The sequence below is a fragment of the Euprymna scolopes genome, chromosome 37 (genome assembly GCF_053919585.1).
Source record: "Euprymna scolopes isolate OS-2025 chromosome 37, ASM5391958v1, whole genome shotgun sequence".
Classification (NCBI taxonomy): domain Eukaryota; kingdom Metazoa; phylum Mollusca; class Cephalopoda; order Sepiida; family Sepiolidae; genus Euprymna; species Euprymna scolopes.
The window spans coordinates 59,937,496-59,958,994 of record NC_136518.1 but is presented as its reverse complement, the minus strand read 5'-3'; the positions used below and the strand labels follow the sequence as shown (position 1 = coordinate 59,958,994).

Genomic DNA, 21,499 nt, shown 5'->3' with positions numbered 1-21,499 from the left:
TTTCCTTCTTTGTGGTACGGGTTCGAGCCTGCTTTCCTTCTACCACTTTTTTTTTTTGCTCAGCACACACCTCCAAACACCCGTGCAACGCCGGGCACCCATGCTAGTATATATATATATATATATATATATATATATATATATATATATATATATATATATATATATATGTGTGTGTGTGCGTGTATATATATATATATATATATATATATATATGCACGTGTATATATATATATATATATACACACACACATGTGTATATATATATACATATACGTGTATACATATATATATATACGTGTATACATATATACATATACGTGTATACATATATATATATATATAAGTGTATACATATAAATGTATATGTGTATATATATGTATATACGTGTGCATATATATATATATAAATCTATATGCATACATGTATGTGTGTATATATGTGTGTGTGTGTATATATATGTATGTATATATACGTGTATGTAAGTAAGAATGTGTGTGTAAGGACACTTCTCAACCTATATACCCTACAAATTTTTGATCTACAGACTTAAAATTTGATTTATAGGGTATTCAGACGTGAAAATTTTTTAATCGGTTTCCATCTAGAAAAAAGGGCTGTTAAGGGGTCAAAATTGCAAAATTTGTACGTAACGGTCATCAGATTTTTATCTGTTTACCAACTGTTTCATGACTGTATATATGTGAATGGTTCATATAACAGATTCCTTCGAGTATTTTTTTATTTACAAGAAGTGAACTGTTTAGAAAAAACATAATACTCGTATACACATGCCTTACTTTCTGTATGAATTAAAATATAATATTCATGGATATTTTACGACCAGACAACGTTGGACGACCTGCTAGTATGCATATATAATTTGTTTTAAGAGTAGGTAGTAGTTTGCTTGAAGCATTGTTGGAAAAGAAATATATAGAATTTGTTTGTTTTTTTTCAAAGCCAAAGACAATGCGGGGTGGGGGGAAAGACCGGAATTATGAAAGTAAAGAAAGAAAAACAAACAAATGTGGACGGGTGTGCTTGAGTAGAGGCGTGTCTAGCCTTTATTCGTCTATCTTTCCTCACTTCAATGTATAATTATTTATAACCAAGTTGCTGGTATGTCCGGTGTATGTAAAGTCTGTGGGTGGTATGGAACTTTGACTAATTTTATACATTGAGGTGAGGAAAGATAGACAAATAAAGGCTAGACACTCCGCTACTGAAGCACACCCGTCTACATTTGTTTGTTTGTTTTTCTTTCTTTACTTTCATAATTCCGGTCTTTCCCCGCATTGTCTTTGGCTTAAAAAAAAAAAAAAAAATTCTATATAATTTCTTTTATTTTTTTCATTTTTCTTCTACTGTATTTTTACTTTTTCTTTCTTTCTTTTTCATTCATTTAAATGTCATTAATTCATGTTACATTTCAAGAGTTATTAGCTACTTATCGAAACTATTTTTCATCTTCGAAATTGCACCCACCGGAAACTTTTCTAAAATCAAACATGGTTTTCAATTTGGAAATTTATTTTATTTTTTTTAATATAATGTCCGGATCCAAAAATAATCTAAACTTTTTTTCAATTTTCATTTTGTATGAGCAGCATCGCCTGAAGGGGTTTCTAGTTACTTGTAACTGGTTGACCGAAACATACTCATGAATGTGTAGTGATATATAGATGCTTATGCAAAATAAATAAAAAAAGTATTCTATAAGATAAAGTTTGTTTCCTTATTAACCCAGTTTTTTCACTAAGAAGTCAAGAAAGCAGCACAAAAGCATTTATGCTTTACTAGTGGGACCTGGGGAAATTCAACAGGGGGGCTCATTCATATGTAATATATTGATGCTGGCATTCTGTAGATGTTCAGCGTAATTGGAGATGGTTAGCAAGGACGCCCGGCATAACCTAGTCGCAAAGTATGCTTAAATATGATATTTTAATTCTTTCAGATTTTTTTTTTTTTTTTTAACATAGGCATCACCACATTATCAAGGCCCAGAGGCCACTCAAGGATAAGGGTTAAAGGGTTTTACATATATTATTATAGAGTTAATATTGTATCGATTTTTTATGTATGATAAAGTTGCGATTTCAAAAATAAAAAAATCTATATCCATATGACTTGGGTGCATCAGCTTGCATCGAAATCGAAACAAAAACTAAAACTTATGAAGAATTCTTGCTAAAATTATTTATAAAAAAAATAGATGAAAAAAAAATAGGTGCCATCAGCTATAATCGAAACTGAAACCAAAACTTATGAAGAATTCTTGGTAAAATTATGTAGGACTAGAAATTGAAGTCCATAATAATTAAACGACAGTCACTCGGATGTAATCGTGACACATAAAATAAATAACATACACGCTATTACTATATAGATTATTACAGGAAATCATCAGGCTGAATTTTCTGCAGGAATGAAACATGAACGTTACATAAAAAAAAAACAGCTGCGGCATTCACTATAAGTAGGTTGAACCAACATCCTCAATAGGAGAGAGTTTCTTGGGAATATCAAATCCACAAGTGGACCCCAGTAGCATGTTTATCCCATTCAAGAGAGATAACAGCATAAGTTTTTTTGCAGTTCTTGCAGGACGGTGTCAACATCCATTGTGTACAGCACATGGTATTCTTAAATCGTCACTCATCTGGTAATGGTCAGGCTTAATGTAGCTTAACTTTGAGATGATCTAATGAAAACCAGTGTATAAACATGATTATGCCGGATATTTTTACTTGTTATAGATGTATGCTAAAGCTGCTACAAAGCGCTCCTCACGTAGCGAGCACTGAAAATATATATGCACAATATATTATACTAGCAGAGTTACCAGTACTAAAGTGTACCCTAACCCTAACTTTTCCCCAACCTCCTCTTTCTTTTCCCTCCAACCCATGCCTCTCTAGCAGAATATGCACACACATATACACACAGTCAATCCCCTTTTATATAATAGTAGCAGTATTACCCGGCCTTGCTCGGACCTTGCTTTGATGCCTTTTGTATGTTTATTTTGATCTGTATCTTTGGTAATTCCAATATTTTCTTTATTTTTTTCTTTTTTTCTTTTTTTTTTTGTAATCCTAAAATTATTTTAGTAAATTACAGTTATATTGACACCTTACTGATCAACGTAACCGCCCACACAGTGGATGCAATGTGCCAACAATAATCCTATTTCTCTGATTGATCCCCTTAGCAGCTATTCTTCCAGCTCAAAACCAACTACTTTTGCGAGGTTTTGGGGGCCATGATTTCTTAAACCGTATGCGAAAGAAACCCCAGGATCAACATCGACTATCTATTCGTTGTAAGAATTTATGTGGTTGTCATAGTATAATTCTACAATTAGTTAACTGCGTCGAAAAATTCCTTATCTTATGTTGCTGGGCATACTGCTTGTGCTTGGTTGTTGGGGCCTATGTTTTCTTAAACCGACATATAAGAATCCTCTAAATCACATTTTCAGTAAATATGTGTGTAGACTGTTTTGCAATTTCTTCATGATCAGTTGCTTGTTCAATGGACGTTTAAAAACGGACACATAATTTACTTTGACACTGCTAAAAAAACATGTAACTTTTCAAGTTTTATCAAATTCTTTGCAGTTAATGAAAAAAAAATTAAGAAATTTACGTGCGGAGTTTAAAACTACAGACCACGTCATGGACACAAAAAAAAATAAATAAATAAAAGTAAAAAAACACGCTATCAACTTACCCACAGTAAAATTGTCACACCCTATTGTTCTTTCATTGTTGCTAAGTGACGACATGGAAAAATGGCTTTACCGATGATAGATAAATTAAAATAACGGTTTCGATTATAGATTATCGGTAATTATCAGGGGTATTCCGAGACAAAACTTAAGTAAGATACACTAAAGTTCTGTAAATTTTAAAGCCGTTTCGGAATTTATAAGGAACGAACTCACACATAGAGAGACAAAGTTGCATATTCCTCGGGTAATGAGTCAGCATTTTCTTTCTAAAATACGACATTACGACATTGACCCCTCCTCACCCCCGCTGACGAGACCAGTTGACCTCCAGAGAATTAATAATTTCTAAATTTTAGATATTATTCATTCGGGTCAATGCTGTTCAAGCTAAACTAGCTTTATGGGTATTTGTTTTGTAGTTTTTACTTTTAGATGAACATACAAGCACACATAAAGCTGTCCTATAGACTACACAGACAGTAAATTATATACATAAAAAAAGTGCATTTTTAAGAACCGTTAAATTTGACAACCGGGCAACATCGAATAACCTTTCCTTTAATAAAAGTAAAAGAAAAAAAATGGTTGCGTGAAGTGAAGATTGAGATATTCTATTGTAATTCGAATGCTTTAATGATAATAATTAAAACAAAAAAAGATGAAGATGCATTTGCAAATGGAGACGGCGATGAAAGGTTTAGAACAACAACAACAAAAAATATATTGGAAAACAAAGGCAAGGAAAGAAGAATGGATGTTAAGTGAGGTTAAGATAATTGAGCCAACGGCTTGACTTAGCGATTGTTATCTTTTAATGATTTGATCACATAAATAGCACGTTTCAAGGGAAAGAAAAGGCGTTAATCTTTTGGTTTTGTTCAAGATAAATGATAATGACAAAGAAATAATCTTTTTAGATGACAGCCATTTTTTGAAGTTAATTGAAAGCTTAACAAAGATTTGAAATCTGGCAGATTTTTTTTTAGGATGTGTGATTAGTTTCAAATAATAACTTCCTCTTTCTTTCTCCCTCTTTATATATATATACTAGCAATGGGTGCCCGGCGTTGCCCGGGTGTTTTGAGGTGTATGCTGAGCAAAAAAACAAAAAACAAACCGTCAATTTTTTTTTTAACTTTGGCCCCTATTATGACCCCTTAAAATTTATTGTTTAGGGCTCAAATCAAGTTATTAAGTTAGATCCATGTCCAAGGAACCTATATCTAAAATTTCACGTGCTTAGACCCAAAATTGTAGGAGTAGTTTGGTTGTTCTCAATGGTCAAATCGTTGAACTTTGACCTCTTAATCACCAAATTTTTGCTCAAAAACCAATCACATAGATTTTCCCAAATCTCAGTACCCTGTATATCAAATTTCGAATCTGTAGGCTTAAAATTGACAGAGTTACTGCGTAGGGAAATGTACACAGAGACACACACACACACACTTTCACTTATATGTATACATATAGATATTAGCATGTGTGCCCGGCGTTGCCCGGGTGTTTGGATGTGTATGTTGATCAAAAAAAAAAAAGTGATAGTAGGAAGGCAGGCTCGAACCCGTACCGCAAAGGAGGAAAAGAACGGGTTAAAACCTAACGTTTATGCTGTTACTACCACCGCCAAACCGGAAGCGACATTTTTTTAAATTAAAGCTAAACAATCTAAAGGAGAAGATAACTTTTAAAAATATCGGCGAAAAAAGTGACACCCCCCCCCTGTAGAAAAGTGCCTAGTTGAAGGGGAAGATATTAATGTTTTTAGTTAATTTTTCGATATTTGTTGTATGAAAGATCAAACATTAAAACGATACTGATCTTGTGAAAATGCGTTGCCTCTATTGAAAGTTTAAGGCAGACATGCAAACAGACATACATACATAAATTTATATATTGGTAACTGAAAATTTTCGACCCAAACTGATGAAAAAGCTTGTCCTATCTCTGAATATCATTTATGTAAAATTTCAAAGATTTAGACCAGAAATTGTCTGAGTAATTTCTTTTAACTTTGACCCCTATTATGACCCATTAAAATTTATTGTTTTGGGCTCAAATCAAATTATTAAGTTAGATCCATGTCCAAGGAACCTATATCTAAAATTTCAAGTTCGTAGACCCAAAATTGTCGGAGGAGTTTGGTAGAGTTCTCAAAGGTCAAATCGTTGAACTTTGACCCCTTAATCGCCAAATTTCTGGCCAAAAACAGATTACATCGATTTTACCAAATCTCAGTACCCTGCATATCAAATTTCGAGTCTGTAGACTAAAAATTGACAGAGTTATTGCGTAGGGAAATGTACACAGATACACAGACACTTTCACTTTTATATATATATATATATATATATATATATATATATATATATATATATATATATATATATATCCTAGAAGTTCATCCCGGCTTTGCTCGGGTCCTATGTACTGTTAACACATTTATATGCATATATTAAAAAGTCTGACTCATGTCCATGTAACCTACATCTAAAATTTCAAGTGTTTTGACCCAAAATTGGCGGAGGAGTTTGGTAGAGTTTGCAAAGGTCAACTCTTTCATTTTTGACACAAAATTTTACATGTTTAGACCCAAAATTTGCTGAATAGCTTGCAAGAGACCGCAAAGATCAAATCTTTTGAACTTTGACCCATTGGTAGCCAAATTTTCGGTCAAAAACCGATTAAAAAGCTTGCTCTATGTCTGAATACACTTTATGTAAAATTTCAAATGTTTAGACCAAAAATTGGTAGAGAGGTCAATCTTTTTAAAACTCTGACCTCAATTTTGACCCCTTAACATTTATTGTTTTGGGTTCAAATCAAATTAAAGCGTTTGGTCCATGTCCAAATAACCTACATCTAAAATTTCAAGTGTTTAGACCTAAAATTGGCGGAGGAGTTTGGTAGAGTGCTGACAAAATATGATTAAATAATGATTAGAGATCCCCCACTATCCTTCACTGGTCAAGGATGTGGAACTAATTTTTGGATATACTGCACGCCTGTGGATAATGATTATCACAACTTTTATGATCTTTACCAGCAGGGAGAAGCGACGTTGTCCACGAATGAATAAGGATCGATGAATGTTCCATCCTCCCATACTTTTATTGTCATTGAAATTGGTGAAATCGCCCATTTTTTAATCAAATCAATTCACTGTCTGCTCTAGTTATGGATCCACCCCCATAGTGTATTGGGAGGAAGCTTCACATGCCTCCCTGCAGTAACTTGGTCCACAATACATTGTAGTCTACATTACATTGTAATGAAAAACGAGTTTTGTTAAATTGGCCTAAGATTTTCAAATGTTTCAGAAAAGAATTATCTCCTATGTTACGATTCGAACTCACTGGTTTCTTTTTTTTTTTTTGTTAATTGTCTTTGAAAAATATTTTTATCAATAAATAATTTTCTACCTTATCGTTTTTCGTAATTTTTGGATATGTTCATTACTATGAAATGACAATTAAGTAGATGCCAATGATTTTTACCTGAAATTCAATATTTCGATTTCCGAATTTCGCTCTAAAGCCTCAAGAAAACCTTTGACAGAGTTAAAAAAAAAAAAAAAATGGGCTTTTTATAAACTAAGGCTAAACAAGTAGTTGGTGAAGGTTAGTCAAGCAATGTACAGAAATACGCAATGTAGAAGATTGAGAAGTTTTATGCAGAAATTGAAATTCTAGAAATCTTATTAATTGTTGTATAAAGACGAATAAAATTTACTATGAATCTGAAATATTTGAATTTTTAAATCGGAAGTTGTGTCCATAGAATGCATCCTAAATCCTTTTAAAATAGCCACTTATCAAGGCCAAATGGTCACTTAAGATTGGTTGGTTGGTTGTTTTTGTTTTATGGCATATCAACCTTTTTCAGGTTATTTAATGCCGAATCTAGTTGTTTTGAGGAACGATTTTTCATGAGTATATATATATATATTTTTTTAAAGTCAGATTCTATTTAACACATAGTTGGGACCCTAACTGGTACTACCACTCCGGGTCAGAGTGGACCTGGGAGCAATGGCAATTAAAGGGTGGCTCCACACTCCCTAATGCCCGCAAGGTGGGGCCTCACCATCGGATATAGTTTTAGGTCATATCCAGGACAGGTCACTTAAGAATAAGAGTTAATGAGTGTATAGTAGTCAATGGGACACTATCGTAGTAATCATTAGTCGTAGAAATTTGGTAAATTGGATTACTTAAGGGATATCAAGAACTTGTTTACGTTGGACTTGAAGATGACCATATTGTAGTCAACTGGGAAACAGGCAATTCCACAGACGTGCAGTTCTAAGAAAGAAGCTTCGTTCATGGAATCTACGTTTAGGTTTCCATCCATCCATAGTCTTGAGCCCCTTGAGGGGCATAGGCCATCTACAACTTTGTAGATGCTTTTATAGCGACAGTTCTATTTACAGGGTGAGGGTGCTGACCCTACGCCCAACCTTCCCAGAAGGTACATACAGCGCTTAGCCGTTCCCAAATGGTCACCCATCTGGTACTGGCCAGGCTCAACATTGCCTAACTTCGGTGATCTGGCGAGGACCGGTGTGTGAACGTGATTGTGCCGTACGCGTTTAGGTTTAGGCACAGATAAAGAGTGGGGGAAATTATTGATAGTGGTTTCAGCTAGACGAGTGTTTCTTGTGAAAGTTTGGCAGGGGGAATCATAAATTGGAGCTTAGACGAGCGCTTGCCATGAAAATAATGATAGGCTCGCAACGTCTCTTCTGTGAGAAAGAGGTTGCAGGGAATAGAAAAGAGCATCCTCTACTAGGCTACTACGTCTATTTTGAACTCTATTAAGGCAGGATCAGATAAATTATTTGGCAAATATTCCAAATAACTTGAAATTTGGGAAAGATTCCAAAGTTCGACAACGTACACATGAAGAAGGGTGAAGGTTACACATAGGCATCACCACTTATCAAGGCACAGGGGCCATTCGAGGATAAGGGTTAAAGAGTGTACAGTAGTCAGTTGGACAATATAGTAATTGTCAGTAATGGAAATTCAGTAAATTTGTTAACTTAAGGGAAACGGCTTATCAAGAACTTGTTTACATTGGACTGGAAAGCAGGAAAACGGAGGACAGTTCCACAGGCGTGCAGTTTTAAGAAAGAAGCTTTGTTCATGGAATCTACGTTTAAGTTTAGGCACAGATATAGAGTGGGGGGAATTATTTATAGTGTTTACAGCTAGACGAGTGTTTCTTGTGAAAGTTTGGCGAGGGGGGGGACCATAGATTGAAGCTCAGTCGAGCACTTGCCATGTTGTGAAAATAGCACTCAAGATGAGAACAGTAATTCAAAGAATCCAAATAATATGAGTGATCAATCCTCATCTCAAGAATTTAGAAATGTAAAGATTGTTCAGTTAAAGCAAACAAAGTTTGTAATAAAAACAAAGTCTCTGTGCGTCGGTTGCTTCTCTGCTTATTATTTTCTTGCTCTCACCAGGTTGTGTGATCATCACAGAGTGCAAGTCTCCAGCAAGGTTCAACAAAAACAAATCTTGTAATGTCCTGGCAGTCGACCAAGTGTTCAGTCCAATAATTCAATAAACAATATCATCGCTTCATGGAACCTATCGAGCGATGTGGGTATCTGATCTCTAAAGACTCCCAACGCTATTACAAGAGACCACAAAAGTATTCTTGATTGATGTACTAATGAGAGTTACAAATCCTCAAAGCTTTTGCCAGTATTTATAAAGTCAATCCAATTTGTGGCTTTTATGAGCTGACAATAACAATAAAAGACTATGGGGATTGCAGAAATTACATCAATTCAACTGAATGCCTTCATTAGTTTCATAACATCTTTTTTTTTCTTTTGCATTTTACTTCAGTTAGCTCTCAGAAATCAATGGGGTAAACACTTGATTTCTATATGAGATACATAGTTATCCAAGCGTTCAATCAACATTCTTCTTCTTCTTCTTCTTCTTCTCTCTCTCTCTCTCTCTCTCTCTCTCAAACGTTGATTTAATAAAGCATTGAATAACACTAATTTTCCTCTACTCAGTTGACCATTTACCTATAGTATAGTTTCTTGTAGTCTTTTCTTAATTCGGCCGGATTCCAAGACAAAAATTCACCTAGTCTGGTGGAGTATCCAGCTTATTGCTGTTACTCGAGTCAGCATCCTTAGAAGGTGTGCCATTCTTCATATGAATCAGTGTATAGCTGTGTTGAGGGGGATCTTATTTAGGCTTTATATAGTACTAGCGGGGTACCCGGTGTTGCCCGGGTGCGTGTGGTGGTGGTGTAGTAAGGAACCCTGGGGGGGGGGGGGGTAAAAAGTGGTGGTAGGGGGAAATCAAAACAACAGTAGACAGATTGGGTGAAGAGAGGTGTAAAAAAAAAAATGGTACTAGGCAGGTAGGATCCAACCTGCAAAGCGGAGGAGGAAAGAAAAAAACAAACAAGTTTAAAATGATACCGATCTGGCGAAAATCCGTGACCCGTGTAGAAAGTTTTTGCGAGACATACAAACACACATACATATATACAAACAAACACACATACATACGCACATTTTCGCTTTTATATTTATAGATGTTACAAATATTTACTCAGGGTTTATTTGTATGGTGAAGTATCCTAATGTCAAGTTGACCTGACAAACCCCTGTACAAAAAGATCGAAGACACTCGAGAACAGTGTCTTATAGGCATCCAAAGTCTCTCCTACTTTTTTCTTTACTTAATATACAAATAAAACACGAGATGCATGTGTGTGTGTGTATCCTATTTGGATTAGTAGTTCTTGCCCTTGTATATTATTAAAAAAATGTTTGATTTGATTATCTATATAAATAAAACAGTAGATGTATGTGTGTTTGCGTGAAAATATTTAGCAGATAAACTCTTAAACTACTGGTCACATAACACCGAAATTAACAGGAAATAGTAATCATACACCAAGGACGATTTATAATGAGTAAAGTCTTTGGATGGATGGATGAATAACGCATAAAGAAATATGTCGAATAGTTAAAATCCAAAATGTTCATTTCAACTTACCAACATATTTCTTTTACTTCTGTGCATGCGTAAATTCATTCATAGCTCAAGATAGTTTAATTTGGAATCTTTCTTATCTATCTGTCGATAGCTCCAACGGTAAGGAACACGGCTACAGCGTTAAATGTTTTTGGGTTTGATTCTGGCTGATGACACCTGTCATTTTTTAAAAACTTTTAAAATTAGTACTATATATATTTATCTTATTCAATAGAGAATTGGCTCTGTGATTATAAATTTTTAAATCTGCATCAATTAAAATATATTTAAGAGTATTTTATGACTAGGCAAGGCCTAGTTCTCCCCAACTTCTGCTAGTCTACTTAATAGAGTTGACTGTGTCTGTCTAAAGTTTATCGAAACTTAAACAACAGAATATTGAAGGCAGAAATTTGGTAGGAATTATTCTCTGTGTATGCATATTGGTTTATGTCCAGTTGTTAATTCCAAAGACATAATACATTATTGTTTATAGAGAAATTTTCTTTGCGATCATTTAAAGAGAAAGGTCACTACACTAACCAACGTCCTGTTTGCTGTATGTTTTTTACATGTGAAGGGACAGAACGACCTGACCTTTCCAATTGCTGGAACACACGTTTCTTGTATTTTCACTGGAGCCTCTTTAGTCATTTTGCGGACACAATACCACTTCTTTACCTTCTCTTCTTGAATTCATAATTTCACATTAAACCTTGAATTCAAGTTAAAAAGAAATTAAACAAGTGAAGCATGCAGGTTTCCCGTCAGTGCACAGTGAACGAGGCATAAAAAATGACTAAGTTCAGCATTTGACCCCTCCCGCCATTCAGTCCCCAGGGACGTCAAATCCTGGTGAAAATGAACAAACGGTGCAGTTTTAGGCTTTAACATATGCAAATTTGAGTTCTGCAACATGCAAAAAAAAAAAAAAAAATCACTAAATCCATCATTTGCCTGCCCCCATTTAGCCCCCAAAGTTCCCATGACCTTAACATATTTAAATTTGCATTCAGCACCATGCAAAACTGCTAAATAGACATACACAGAAAATTTTGGACAAATATGATAAAATAGTCCCAAAAATGGAGTGTTTTTATTAGCTCTAAAAGAGCCCCTGGGACACACCCAAGAGTTATCGTGAAGTATAGACAAACAAAATTATATAGAAATCAGTTAGTTACAACTTTTCAGAAAGTTTTATAAAAATACAAAGCATCTATGTTTTTTAATAAGCACAAAAGTGTGAATTTTAGCTATCTTAACCCAAAAGGCACCCCTAGGGGGCAACCGGAGTTTTCCCGGAAAATCCATTCAGTTACTTTGTTACTCATATCATGTTTAATGTTTGTGCAAATTTTTTTTTTAATTCCAAGGCATAGTTATTGAGAAAAGTGCAGACAGACGAACGCACAAATAGACAAACATGAACGGACAAGGGTGAATTTACAGGTCTACCCTCCTTTTGTCGGGGGGACCAAAAACTAATAAGTCTATGAAAATAATCTAGAGGTGAAAACATAAACAGAGAAACATAAGATCTTTTCAGCTTATCATGTTCAAAAGTCGCAACTCCTCAAGACAGAAAAAAAGAAAACGATTCTTTATATATATATATATATATATATATATATATATATATATATATATATATATATATATATAGATATATTCTTTAGTACAGTCACAACTAATAAACTAGGAGCAAACGAGTGGTTGGCGAAAGATTTTTCAAACAATGTACAAAAATGCTAAAAAATCAGGTTAGATTATACAGCACGTTTCATGACACCAGCACCAAAGCGGCACTCATCCTCGGTGGGTTGAGCAAGCTCTCTCTGAAAGAGGAAGTTTCATGGAAATATCAAATTCACAAGCAGTCCCCAGTCACTTGTACCCAATTTAGCGACAACTTTAATGTTAAAGTAGGAATACATTGGGGTTTTGTATTGCCTTTCATTTTTGTCTTATCGGCATTGTCAAGAGATTTTCATATAGCTTGCCGGAGGAGATGCTGATAGTTTAGTGCTTGCCTGTCAAACATTTTGAATAATGTTTAAAAATTCTCATTTGCTTTTGCAGTATAGGCGTATGAAAAAAAAAAAACAAAAAAAAAAACGACCAAAGTATAATCTTAATGCCTGTGTGTTGAAGAAAAAAAAACTGGAATCTTATTTTGTTATTTTGGTTAAGTAATAAAAAAGATACAAACGAGAAAAAAAAAAAAAAAAAGAAATGAATAAAATATAATTCTAATGTCTGTATGATGAAGACGAAATGAGAACCCAAGTAATATCATTATTTCCGTAAAGAAAAAAAAAAGGTATACACAAAACTATTTTGTTGCATTTATAAAAAAAAAGTAGCTCAAATAAAGTTTTAAAAGTTCATTGCATTTCTCTGTAAGTTAAAACAATGAGTACCGACAAGCAACATAATTTTGAAATTTTCACAACAATATTGATCTACGGCACACCAGTGTGTCATAGTAATGAAGCAATGTGTTGGATTCAATATGTAATCTATGAAAAAGATTGGAATTTATTTTATTTAATCTGAATAACACAGACTATGATTATACATAAATGTAAAAAGAATAAAATACAGGTGGCATTCAAATAGTAATGCCTCCTATATATTTTATTCCGATCAAATGGGTGAGAAAGGATTTCACATGATAACTGAACTTATGGATTAATGACCTGAAAGTTTCATTTCTCTATTGCAGATATCAACGGTATAAGACAATAGGAAAGTAACCCTGCCATGGATGTGCATCAGAAGCAAAGATTCGTCATTGAATTCCTGGCAAAAAAGTGCATCGAGAATGGTGGTGACTATGTAGAAAAACTAAATTCTAGAGGCCAAAAGGTCGTTTTACTGGTACTACTCCTGTCTTCACAGCTCTTTGACATTTTGAGTTAAGAAAATATAGGAGTCTTTACTTTTGGAACGAACCTCATATGACAAAGCATTAAGAATGCTGGTGACTATGTAGAAATATAAATTCTAGAGCACAAAAGGTCGCTCGTTTTAATCATTATATTATCATATTCCTCCTGTCTTTGTAGTTTAACGTGGTCGTTACTTTTTAACTGTTTCATTACAGTTCAACCCTTTTTGACCCACACGCTGTCCGGCACTGCCACAAAGGAATAAACAAATAAACAAATAAAACAAGAAAAAATCTGACTCGGCATTTTTAAAAGTGCAAATGAAATCCGTGGTTCTTCCAAAACAATGCATTTCATTTTATTTCCAAAGTTTTTTCGCACACACACGTGCTTTTCTAAAAGTCTTTGTCTTCCTGCCATCTAAAGCTGGCACTAGCCAGTGCTTTCTCACCCTCGTATTCAGACACCCAGCATGCAACCTGCTTCTGCCTTTGACCACATGGTGTATTTTTCTCTCCTTTTCTTGTGACGCGTATAACTGGTAATTTGTATACATGATTTAATAGCTGCTGCTAATACCTTCACAAGCCAGCCATCCCTCGGCTGCTGCTGATCCTCTCATATGTATCTATACGCACTCTGTTACAGTATCTCTTCAATTATTATTTTTTCTTTTTTTTACATAGGCATCACCACTTATCAAGGCACAGGGGCCAGGCGAGGATAAGGGTTAAAGAATGTACAGTAGTCAGTTGAACAATATAGTAATTGTCAGTAATGGAAATTCGGTAAATTTGTTAACTTAAGGGGAACGGCTTATCAAGAACTTGTTTACATTGGACTTGAAGACAACCATATTGTAGTCAGCTGGAAAGCAGGAAAACGGAAGACAGTTCCACAAGCATGCAGTTCTAAGAAAGAAGCTTTGTTCATGGAATCTACGTTTAGGTTTAAGCCCAGATAAAGAGTGGAGGGGGGATTATTGATAGTGTTTTCAGCTAGACGAGTGTTTCTTGTGAAAGTTTGGCGAGGGGGGGGACCATAGATTGAAGCACAATCGAGCATTTGCCATGAAAATAACGATAAAGCAAAGACAAACTCGCTACATCTCTTCTGTGAGAAAGAGGTTGCAGGGAAGAAAAAAGGACATCTCCTATGAGACTACGAAGTCTATTTTGAGTTCTATCAAGGCAGGAGAAACCTCTACTTTTGAAACGTCCCACATAGAGTAATAATTTGAATTATTCCAAATAATCGAATTAAAAAAAAAAAATCTCTGTATCATCTAAGTTTTCGCGGCAGTGTATTTAATGTAGCAATTTTGCAGCAACTTAAAAAAAAAAGTCGGGTCATTTTTTTTTCTTTTTTAGATTTATCACGAGATAAAATTATCTTGATGCTTCAAAAAGATTCTGATTATGATGTGTTGATCACCAAGGTACGGCCGTTTGCATCTATTCAATGTGCTATGGCAAAAATACGAAAACTGCTTCAAATATCAGTTTTCTTTTTATACCCTTTCATGTGTCCATAATGTTTACTTACAGATGTTAAATATGAAAACTAATGTGTTAGCATTTATAGACATGAGATTAAATATAACTGGAGATTTTTTTGCATTTTATTTTCACAAATATAATCATCATTCTCATTATATTCTGTTGTATATCCGTGTTATATGCTGCCTTTTTAGAAATTAACTTTCAAACAACACTATCTTTGGCCAGGTCTATTTATCCCTCTTTCTCTTAAACCCATTCTTATCACTTCCTCCCATGTTTTCCTTCTCCTATCAACCGAACATATATCATCTACTAACGTAAACACCCATCCATCCTTTCAATATGATCATATCATCTCTTTCATTCTCCCAATGCTGACTGGTTTCAATCTTTCTCTGAGCTCATATTCCTCTTGCCAATTCTTGGAATTCTGTATAATCCTTTCAAAAAAAAAAAAAAAAAAAAAGCAAACAAATACAAAACGAATGTCTGACTTCAAGTTATTCCAAGTGTTTTAAATAATTTCAATTGAAATGTTTTTTTTTTAAGATTATTTTGTTACTGGTATTTTTTTTTAGCACAATAGCTTTCTTGATACAAACCGTTCAATGTTAAGATATTCCGATATTCCTAATTGGTTTCCAAAAACAAAAACAGTTTTAAAATCTCTTATCTTTAAAGACAATATTAATGAAGTGAACGTTTAACAGTTTTTGTTTTTTTTTAATCTGAGTTTCAGGAAGACAAAGTTTTGCAAGATCTTTTATCTTGTTCATTGTTAAATCTAAATATAATATTTGCAAAAGAATGTAGAGGCGAAATGACAAGGGTTGTATATATGACTACACCTGATTCTCCCGCCTCATCTCTTCATGAACTGAGCGGTTCGGCAATGAAACAACTCGATATTAGCAATAATGTAAAACTCTTTATAAATATAGCACTCTTGGCAGTTAATTTGTTTATAATAAAAATTAAGTTTTCGCTTGTTGATGGCGTGTGCAGATAGCATAGCAGGTAGAATTTCTGACTGCCAAAAGAAACAAATTTGGTCTCAGCTTAAGGCACGTTTTTGTTTAGTCACATTGAAGATCTGAGATACAGAAAAACAGTTTCTGAATGAATGACTAATGCATAGCTGGATGTTCCTGCAGAAGTCAGAACTATGCCAAAATCGATACTAACATAGGCTGCCACAAATCGACGATGTTCCGAACGATCAAGAAGGACATTGGTTATCCCTTCTGCTGCAAGTCTCACCGCATACGCATCACAAATGCCTTCAAGGAACTAAGGAAGATCGAGGCAGTGGATTTGATCTAGCAGGCTTAAACTCTAAATGAAAGGGATGCTGAGATTCTCTGATGAAATGAATCTCAACCAGGCAGAAAAACAGGCATATCTGCAGAGATATCCAGGAGATTACGATTGTGAAATATACAAAGTTTCCCTTCTATATGATGATCCTTTGCATCCCTAATTGTTAAAGAATTTAGTGTTGTTATTCTAATGCCTGTCTTATTAAGGTTCTTATAGATTGTGTCGTTGTTTTTATTAGTTGGTAATGTTAATTGTCTGTTGTGTGTCTGGCTATTAACTATACGCGTGAAAGAGAAAATAACAACTCCATACCTTTTCTGGACATCAATATGATAAAAAACAATGATCATCTAAGTTTTAAAGTCCATCGGAAAGTCACGAATAAAAATGATTGCATACACTTTTACTCTCATCACGATGATAAAGAAAAAAGAGGTATTCTAATAGGATTTTTTCTTAGGGCCCTGAGAATATGCAGTGAAGAATACATCGTGGAAGAATTTGAATATATCGAACGTACATTCATGAACTTGCAATACCCTCAACATTTTTTGGCAAATACAAAAAGAAAAGCACTAAAAATTTACCATAACCGAAACTGAGACCATTCCCTAAATAGCCAGGCACACAACAGGCACAGACAGAGGATCAGAGCGTTAATGGTGTAAAGACAGGAGTTTGGTTTTAGATGCATTAAAGGTAACCAGCCACGTCTTCCCCCACTGAACCACGTGCTCGAGATCAGAGGAGAGAGAATCAGAGAGAACTTTGTCATTTACAGCCTTTGATGTGCTGCCGTAGATGGTCGTGTCATCAGCATAGATGTCAACGAATGATTTAAGTATGTGTTAAGGGAGGTCATTGATGTAGATCAGGAAGAGAGTTAGGCCCAGGATTGACCCTTGAGGGACTCCAGCATTAATACTGCAGGCCTCTGATTTTTGTCCATCGACCACTACTCTTATGAGCCTATCGGAGAGAAATGATTTAATGATTGAGAAAACATTTCCAGTTATACCATAGCTGGAAATCTTGTGAAGTAGGCCCTTATGCCATACCTTGTCGAACGCCTTTGATATGTCAAGAGCAATTGCCCTAGAAAGGAAGCCTTTGTCAAGAGATTCACTAATGCTGTGAGATATAACCGTTAGCACATCTGCGGAGATCTTGCAGAACGGAAACCATATTGTGTGTCACTAAGAAGGTTGTTTCTGCTGAGGTGATTGACTATTTCTGTATTTAATATGGATTCCAGCAACTTACTCATAACACACAGGAGACTTATTGGTCTGTACTGAGAGGGAGATGACTTATCACCTGAATTCTTAAATACAGGGCAAACTGATGAGGTTTTCCAGGGAGTCGGAAAGCACTTCTCCTTAAGGCAGCGCTTAAACAGTTTCGTAAGTATGGGAGCAAGTTCTGGTTGAAGCTTTTTTAACACTATAATTGGGATGCCGTCAGTGCCAGTTGCTTTACTGGAATCAAGGTTCTTGATTAGCTTGGCAACCTTATGCATGGATATTTGTATGTTACCTAGCGTGTTCTGTGTTATAGGCGGAAATATGGGGAGTTGATGGCCTTCGTTGCATAGGGTAGAATTAGCTGCAAAGTTCTTTGCAAATAGTTTGGCCTTGTCTGATGCTGACGAGATGACCTCTGGTCCATTGATAATCGATAATTGATAATTGACCTCCATAGAATGGAAATAGGCACAAACTTTAATAAATACTTTTCATATCTATCTGCGTAAGTATACTTTGATAATTATGTTTCAGTTTGAAGAAATATGGTATAATAAAATTATGGGGTGTTCGTTCGCGCCTGACCTCCATAGAACGGAAATATGTCACAAAGTTTACCAAGTTTTTTTTTTAATATAGATCCACAGAATATTGTAATAAGTGTTTCAGTGTGAACAGGTATGGTATAATAAATTATGGGGTTTATCTATTCTATTTTTACTTTCATCATATTTTGCTTTGGTTTTGATACCCTCAAAATTCAACCCAAATTTACAACCCTTCCTTTTCATAACCTACCATACTTTCATAAATCAAAGTCAGCATCAGACAAAGCCAAACTCTTTGTCAAGAACTTTGCAGCTAATTCTACCCTTTGCGACCAAGGCCGCCAACCCCCAATATTTCCTCCTGTATCAGAAAACACGCTATGTGATATACGTATATCTGTACGTGATCTTGCCAAGCTAATCAAAAACCTCGATTCCAGTAAAGCAACTAGCCCTGACGGTATTCCAATTATAGTACTCAAAAAACTTCAACCTGAATTAGCGCCCATACTTACAAAACTGTTTAAACGTTGTCTTAAGGAGAATAGTTTCCCATCTCCCTGGAAAATCTCATCAGTATGCCCTGTATTTAAGAATTCAGGTGATCGCTCATCCCCCTCTCAGTACAGGCCAATAAGTCTCCTGTGCGTCATGAGTAAGTTGCTAGAATCTGTGTTAAATACAGAAGTAATCAACTATCTCAACAAAAATAACCTTCTTAGTGACACTCAATATGGTTTCCGTTCTGCTAGATCTACAGCAGATGTCCTTACAGTTATATCGCATAGGATTAGCAAATCTCTCGACGGTGGCAATCTTTCTAGGGCAATTGCTCTTGACATATCTAAAGCCTTTGATAGGGTATGGCATAAAGGTTTACTTCATAAGATCGCTAGCTATGGTATAGCTGGAAAAGTCTTCTCAATTATTAAATCATTTCTTTCTGATAGGTTCATAAGAGTAGTAGTTGAGGGGCAAAAATCAGAAGCTCACAGTATTAATGCCGGTGTCCCTCAGGGATCCATCCTGGGCCCAACTCTTTTCCTGATCTACATTAATGATCTTCCAAATCACATCCTTACATCATTTGTAGACATTTATGCTGACGACACTACCATTTATGGTACCACATCTAAGACAGTAAACGACCAAGTTCTCTCCAATTCTCTCTCCTCTTATCTTGAGCACGTAGTACAATGGGGAAAGGAGTGGCTGGTTACTTTTAATGCATCTAAAACCAAGCTTCTCTCTTTACATCATCAACATTCTAATCCACATTTGGCATCAATTGAAATGAATGGCTCTCGTCTTCAGGAGGCCTCAAGTTTTGACAAGCTTCTGGGCTTGACCATTACTCCTGATCTTAAATGGAACACGTACATCAAATCTGTTGCCAAGGCCGCTGGAAAAATGGTCGGATCTTTCTATCGATCCGGTAGATATCTCACTGCTGATGCTATTCTCTATCTATATAAGAGCCAGGTACGTCCAAGGATGGAACACTGTTGCCACATCTGGGCAGGAGCTGCTAAAAGGACTTGTCCTGCCTTGATAGAGTTCAAAATAGACTTCGTAGCCTCGTAGGAGATGTCCTTTTCTCCTCCTTGCAACCTCTATCTCACAGAAGAGATGTTGCGAGTTTGTCTCTGATGCATCGTTATTTTCATGGAAAGTGTTCGACTGAGCTTCAATCTATGGTCCCCCCTCACCAAACTTTCACAAGAAACACTCGTCTAGCTGTAAACACTATCAATAATTTCCCTCACTCTTTATCTGTGCCTAAACCTAAACGTAGATTCCATGAACAAAGCTTCTTTCTTAGAACTGCACGCCTGTGGAATTGTCTTCCGTTTTCCTGCTTTCCGGCTGACTACAATATGGTTGTGTTCAAGTCTAAAGTAAATAAGTTCTTTATGAGCCGTTCCATATAAGTCATCAAATTTACCAAATTTTCATTACTAATGATTACTATATTGTCCAATTTCTACTGTACACTCTTTAACCCTTATCCTTGAGTGGCCTCTGGGCCTTGATAATGTAGTGATGCCTATGTATAAAAAAAAAAAAAAAAAGTCCATTTTTTGTAGGCTGCTTTTGAACCCAGTCAAGGACGGGTACTTTTGCTAGTATATATATATATATATATATATATATATATATATATATATATATATATATATATATATATAGATATATATATATATATATATTGACTTCCAAAATAAACCATTTCTGCCTAGATCTTTAAAATTACATAGTCTTAAAAGTGGCCGATTTTCTTTGAAAGCCATTTTCTTAGCTGTTGCAAGATTTGTAAAGGTCGAATGTCCTCATTGGCGCCAACGCGGTGTGATGATGGAAAATGAATATTTTTATCGAGGCATTGTCTCTACGTGATTGACCATGGAGGTCAAAGAGCGCTTTAACTGCCTTAAAGTGTGCTGCGTGCAGCTGTTATTCACACATGACCAGAAATTCGAATTTAAGTGAGACAAATCATCTAGGATAAATACATCTACAAAATGAGTCGAAATAAATAAAACCATTTTTTTTTCTATTTAAACAATCACATGACAAATATATATATATATATATATATATATATATATATATATATATATATATATATATATATATATATAAGTGACCGTGTCTGTGTGTGTGTCTGTGCATGTGTGTATATTTCCCTACACAATAACTCTGTCAATTTTAAGTCTACAGACTCGAAATTTGATATACAGGGTACAGAGATTTTGGAAAATCTTTGTGATCGGTTTTCGGCCAGAAATTTGGCTGTTAAGGGATCAAAGTTCAGCTATTTAACCTTTGAGAACTCTACCAAACTCCTTCGACGATTTTGGGCCTAAGCACTTGAAATTTTAGATATAGGTTCCTTGGACATTAATCTACTTTAATAAAGTGATTTGAGCCCCAAACAATAAATGTTAAGGGGTCATAATAGGGGTCAAAGTTTTAAAAAATTGACTGTTTTTTTTTCTTTTTTTTTTGCTCAACATACACCACCAAACACCCGGGCAACGCCAGGCTGAAATTCTAGTCTATCTATATATATCTATAAAAGTGAACGTGTCTGTGCGTCTGTCTGTGTACATTTTCCTATGCAATAACTGTCAACTTTCAGTCTACAGACTCGAAATTTGATATACAGGGTACGGAGATTTGGGAAAATCGATGTGATCAGTTTTTGCACAGAAATTTGGCTGTTAAGGGG

At 35.1% G+C, this 21,499-nt stretch overlaps 1 protein-coding gene across 3 annotated transcripts in view; it reads right to left on the bottom strand.

The window, feature by feature from the left end:
- LOC145261207 (cilia- and flagella-associated protein 74-like) overlaps window positions 1–21,499 on the bottom strand; it is a 2,330,915-nt gene that overhangs the window by 2,166,724 nt on the left and 142,692 nt on the right. The window lies entirely within an intron of this gene.